This window comes from Rhinopithecus roxellana, unplaced genomic scaffold (assembly GCF_007565055.1).
Source record: "Rhinopithecus roxellana isolate Shanxi Qingling unplaced genomic scaffold, ASM756505v1 contig2558, whole genome shotgun sequence".
Classification (NCBI taxonomy): domain Eukaryota; kingdom Metazoa; phylum Chordata; class Mammalia; order Primates; family Cercopithecidae; genus Rhinopithecus; species Rhinopithecus roxellana.
Genome location: NW_022142135.1, coordinates 5233 through 11415, shown reverse-complemented (window position 1 = coordinate 11415; position 6183 = coordinate 5233). Strand labels below are relative to the sequence as shown.

The 6183-nt window shown below is 41.8% G+C and overlaps 1 non-coding gene across 1 annotated transcript; it reads right to left on the bottom strand.

Annotated features, from left to right (window-relative positions):
* Positions 1 to 427: 427 nt before the first annotated feature.
* LOC115895800 lies at positions 428 to 534 on the bottom strand. The gene has a single exon (XR_004055909.1). It is a non-coding gene; the product is annotated as a U6 spliceosomal RNA (small nuclear RNA).
* Positions 535 to 6183: the final 5649 nt, after the last annotated feature.

The window sequence follows — 6183 nt, the reverse complement described above, 5'->3', positions numbered from 1 at the left end:
TGAGCGAGGTGGCGGGCACCTGTAGTCCCAGCTACTCAGGAGGCTGAGGCAGGAGAATGGTGTAAACCTGGGAGGCGGAGCTTGCAGTGAGCTGGGATCCGGCCACTGCACTCCAGCCTGGGCGACAGAGCTAGACTCTGTCTCAAAAAAAAAAAAAAAAAGAAAAAAAAGAAAAGAAAAGGTAAGAAAGAAAAAAAAAAAAGAGTTTTATCATTTTAGGTCTTACATTTAGGTCTTGGATTCATTTAGAGTTGATTTTGTGTATAGTGTAAGGGTCCAGGTTCATTCATTTGCATGTAGATATCCAGTTTTCCTAAAATCATTTGTTGAAAAAACTCCTTTCTCCACTGACTAGTCTGGGGACCCTAATTTAAAAACTATTGGACTATATGTATGAGAGTTTATTTCTGGACCCTGTATTCTTTTAATTTTTTAAAATAATTTCTCACTTTTGATTGTCATCCTTGCACAGGGGCCATGCTAATCTTCTCTGTATCTTTCCAATTTTAGTACGTGTGCTGCCAAAATGGGCACTTCTGGGCTTTCTTTTCCATTCCATTATTCTATATGTCTATCTGTATGCCAATACTACACAGTTTGTTTGTGTTTTTTGAAATAACGTCTCACTCTGTTGCCCAGGCTGGAATACAGTGGCACAATCTTGGCTCACTGCAGCCTCAACCTCCTGGGTTCAAATAATCCTTCCACCTCAGCCTCCTGAGTAGCTGAAACTACAGGTGTGCACCACCATGCCTGGCTAATTTTTGTATCTTTTGTAGATGGGGTTTTGGCCCGGCTGGACTATACTGTTTTGATCACTGTGGGTTTGTTAATAAATTTTAGAATTAGGAAGTGTGAGACTTCCAACTTTATTTTTTATTTTTTTATTTTTTTTTTTAACAGGTCTCTCACTCTGCACCAGGCTGGAGTGCAGTGGCCATCTCGCTCATGCAACCTCCACCTTTCAAGTGATTCCCTGCCTCAGCCTCCTGAGTAGCTGGGATTACACGCACTCACCACTATGCCCGGCTAATTATTTTTTTTGTTTTTGGTAGAGACGAGATTTCTTTTCTTTTCCTTTCTTTCTTTCTTTCGACGGAGTCTTGCTCTGTTGTCCAGGCTGGAGTGCAGTGGCACAATCTCGGCTCACTGCAACCTCCGCCTCCTGGGTTCAAGCAATTCTCCTGCCTCAGCCTCCCGAGTAGCTGGGATTACAGCATGCAACACCATGCCCTGCTAATCTTTGTATTTTGGTAGAGACAGGATTTCACCATGTTGGGCAGGCTGGTCTCATACTGTGACCTCAGGTGATCCACCCACCTTGGCCTCCCAAAGTGCTGCAATTACAGGCATGAGCTACCGCAATTACAGGTGTGAGCTACTGTGCCCGGCTTCAACGTTGTTCGTTTCAAGATTGCTTTAGCTGTTCAGGAACCCTGGCATCTGAATTTTAGAATGGGTTTTTCTATTTCTTCAAAAAATGCCCTTGAGATTTGATAGAAATTGTATTAAATCTATAGACTGCTTTGGTTAATATCAACATCTTAGCAGTATTACGTGTTTTAACCCACAAACACAGGATAGCTTTCCATTTATTTGTCTTCTTTAATTTCTTTTGGCCATGTTTTGTTTCTTTTCTTTTCCTTTTTCTTCTTTCTTTCTTTCTTTCTTTTTCTTTTTTCTTTTCTTTTCTTTTTCTTTTTCTTTCTTCTTTCTTTTCTTTTTCTTTCTTTCTTTCTTTCTTTCTTTTTCTTTCTTTGAGACTGGGTTTTGCTCTGTTGCCTAGGCTGCTGGAGTGCAGTGGTATAATCATGGCTCACTATAGCCTTGACTTCCCAGGCTCAAGTGATCCTCCCACCTCAGTCCCCTGAGTAGCTGGGACTACAGTTGCAAACCACCATGCCTGGCTATTTTTTAATTTTTTTTTGTAGAGACAGAGTCTTGCCAAATTGCCCAGGCTGGTTTTGAACTCCTGGGTTCAAGCAATCCACCTGCCTCAGCCTCCGAAGTGCTGGGATTACAGGCATGAGCCACTGTAACTGGCAGTAGTTTTAGTGTGTCATTTTTACCTCCTTGACTGAGTTATTCCTCAATATTTTTTGATGTTATCATTAATGGAATTATTTTCTTAATTTCCTTTTGGATTATTCATTGTTAGTATATAAAAGTGCAGCTGATTTTTGTATGCTGTGATTGTATCCTGCAGCTTTGCTGAATCCGTTTTTTGGTTCTAACAGATGTTTTTGGTGGAATATTTGTGGTTTTCTACCTAAAAGATCATGTTGTCTGTGAACATAGATAATTTTATTTCCTCCTTTGCAATTTGATGCATTTTTGTTTTGTCTTGCCTAATTGATTGGCTAGGACTTTCAGTGCTATGTTAAATAAAAGTGGTGAAAGTGGGCATCCTTGTTTTGTTTCTGATCTTGGAGAAAAAGTTCTCAGTCTTTCAGCATTGAACATGATGTTAGTTGTGTGTGCTTCTTATATATGGCCTTTATTATGTTGAGGCAGTTTTCTTTTCTTTTTTTTTTTTTTGAGACAGGGTCTCACTATGTTGCCCAGGCTGGACTCAAACTCCTGGGCTCAAGTGATTCACCTCCTCAGCTTCCCAAAGTGCTGGGATTACAGGTGTGAGCCACCACACCCAGTCATGGTTTTCTTCTAATGTCATACATCTTTATTATCATATATCACATTGTTGATTTTCATATGTTGAACCATCCTTGCATTCCAGGAATAAATCTTACTTAGTCATCATTGTATAATATTTTAGTTGTCCTACTGAACTCTATTGGCTCATATTTTGTTGAGAATTTCTATGTCAATATTCACCAAGAATATTGATCTGTAGTTTTCTTTTCTTGTAGTGTCTGTCTGACTTCCATATCAGGATAGCGCTGGCTTCATATAATGAATTTGGAAGTATTCTTTCCTCTTCAATTTTTTTTGAAATTAATTGAAATGCATATAAATCTACTTTTAATAATGTCTGTGGTTAGCATTCAGTTTGCAAGATTCCTGAAAACTTAACAATGGGCTCTCCTGAGCTTGGATGAACTAGCTCCAGCACCATCCTGAAGGTGATCATGCTTGAGGAGCCCTAAAGTGTTCATTTTGTTGTTAACAAGATTCTGTACAGAAAGAAGGAAAGAGACTACTTTTTTTTTTTGTTTAAATTAAGACAGGGTTTCACCAAGTTGACGAGGCTGGTCTCAATCTCCTGACCTCATGTGATCCACCTGCCTTGGCCTCCCAAAGTGTTGGGATTACAGGTGTGAGCCACTACACCCAGCCAGAAAAGGGACTACTTTTTAATTGAGAAAGGGAACTATTTCTTACTTGCTGAGAAGAAATGCTTTTCCTGATGAGTTCATATGCCTAACAAAAGGACATACATAGAAGTTTTTATTGAAACTGTACTTACATTATAGTGGTTAAAGGGTGAAAGCAACTCAACTCTTCATCTGAAATAAAAGAGATAAGTAAATTGTGGTCTATTTATACAATGCAATACTAACCCACCCATAAAGTGAAAGAACTTTAGCTGCATGCGACAACATGGATAAACTTCATATGCATAATGTTGAGTGAAAAGAGTAAGATGCACACACAAAAATACATATCACTTGATTCCACTTATACAAAGTACAAGAATAGGTAAAACCAATTCATATTGTTAGAATCAAGATAGTGGCTACCTGTGGGGAGCTCTTGATTGGGAGAGAGCAATGAGCGAATCTTCCAGATGACTGGAAATGTTCTACATCTTGACATGAGAGGTGGTTATGTGAGTGTGTACATATGTAAAATCTCATTGAGCTGTATGCTTAAGATACATGCATGTTACTGAAAGTTTATTATATTCCAAAAAAGCTAACAAAATGCCTTTCTTTATTTTTTAATTGTACTTTTAAATTTCAAGAGCTACAGGCTTTTAAAAATATTGTTTATATTTAAATAAAAATTCCTTCGTATTTCTACTTAGACTGCATTACAGGCTTGTTTTAAGAGCCTAAAAAACAGAGGAGCTAAAAGAAAATTCCTTCCAGCCCCCTGACCCCTTCGCTACTCTTTTTTCTAGTATTCACAATTTAATGTCTTCCTTCCACTCATTCTTGTTACCCATGAATGCTGGAACAAAAATGGTTCTGTCTCATTCAGCCATCAGAAAAAGAGCCGAAACCCAGGTCCTTCTCACCATCTCCACTGGTAAGACCAGGGTCCAAGCACGGTCCTCTCTTGTTGGGGTTAGTGCAGTCGCTTCCTGTTATGAACTGAATTATGTCCTCCCAAAATTCATATGCAGAAGCCCTAACCCACGGCATGACTATATTTGGAGATAGTACCTTTAAAGAAGTGAAAGGAGATGATAATTGCGGAGCCCTGATTCAATACAACTGTTGTCCTTAGAAGAGGGAGAGACACAGGGGTTCACACACAGAGGACAGGCTATGTGAGGACACAGCACAAAGGTGGCCGTGCACAAGCCAAGGGGAGAGGCCCTTAGAGAAACCAAACCAGCCAACACCTTGATCTGGGACTTCTAGTCTCAGGAACTATAAGAACACAAACGTCTGTTGCTGAAGCTGCCCAGGCTGCAGTATCTTGTTATGGCAGCCCTCGCAGATTAGTACAGCTCCCAACAGGTCTCTCTGTCCTGCCCTTGCCCACAGTAGTCTATGGTAATACAGAAGCTGGGGAGCCCATTAAGATGTAATCAGGGCATGTCTGTCTTCTTTGTAAAACTGTTGGCTTCTCCTCCACCCAGCAGTAGCCCACAACCTGACGCTGGTCACAAGTCTTGTATCATTCGGCCTCTACTCCCTCTCTGACCTTGTCTCCTACAGTCTTACCTCCTCGCCTGTGGCCTCTGCTCTTTCTTGGACATTCCAAGCATATCCTGTCTTAGGGCCCTTGGCATTGCCCTCCCGCCTCAAACAGGCCTCCTCCAGAGAGCGGCATGACTCGCTATCCACTCCTCCTCCTCCTTCAGGGTGATCCTCAGTGTCCTATTGTCAGTCAGGCTTCTTCCTTCTTCTTCTCTTCTCTTCTCTTCTCTTCTCTTCTCTTCTCTTCTCTTCTCTTCTTCTCTTCTCTTCTCTTCTCTTCTCTTCTTCTCTTTCTTCTTTCTCTTCCTTTCCTTTTTTTCTTTTCCTTTCTTTTCTTTTCTTTCTTTTCTTTTTTTTTAGACGGAGTTTCATTCTTCTTGCCCAGGCTGGAGTGCAATGGCACGATCTCAGTTCACCGCAATGTCCACCTCCCAGGTTCAAGCGATTCTCCTGCCTCAGCCTCCTGAGTAGCTGGGATTACAGGCATGTGCCACCATGCCCAGTTAATTTTGTATTTTCAGTAGAGACAGAGTTGCTGCATGTTGGTCAGACTGGTCTCAAACTCTTGACCTCATGATCCACCCGCCTCGGCCTCCCAAAGTGCTGGGATTACAGGCATGAGCCATTGCGCCCGACCTCTTTTTCTTTTTCTTTTTTCAAGATGGAGTCTTGCTCTGTCACCCAGTCTGGAGTGCAGTGGCATAATCTTGGCTCACTGCAACCTCCGCCTCCCAGGTTCAAGCAATTCTCATGCCTCAGCTCCTCGAGTAGCTGGGGTTACAGGCACCTGCGACCACTCCAGGCTAATTTTTGTATTTTCGGTAGAGATGGGGTTTCACCATGTTGGCCAGGCTGGTCTTGAACTCCTGGCCTCAAGTAATCGACCTGCCTCAGCCTCCCAAAGTGCTGGAATTACAGGCGTGAGCCACCAAGCCTAGCCTTTCAGTCAGGCATTCTGACCAAGCAACACAGAATAACAAACTCTACCCTCAGCCTGACATTCTTTTTCTTTCTTCCAGGAGTTAGGTAAAGTTATTTATGCTACATCTATTCCACTGAAAATTAGGCAATGATCCCAAATTCAAAATGAATGTGCAGATGTTAAGTGGCATGGGAGAGAAAGTAAACGTAAACAGAAGCTGTAGAAGAAAATGGAGGATGTCAGTTTGGATGTTTGTCCCTCCCTCAAACTCATATGGAAATTTGATCCAGTGTTGTGGCTGGGTCTAATGGAAGTGTTTGGGTCATGTGGGTGGGCACCTCGTGGACAGATTAATCCCTTCCCTGGGGTCGGGGGTTTGAGTGAGTTCTCACTCTGTTAGTTCCCTCGAGAGTTGGCTGTTAAGAAGAG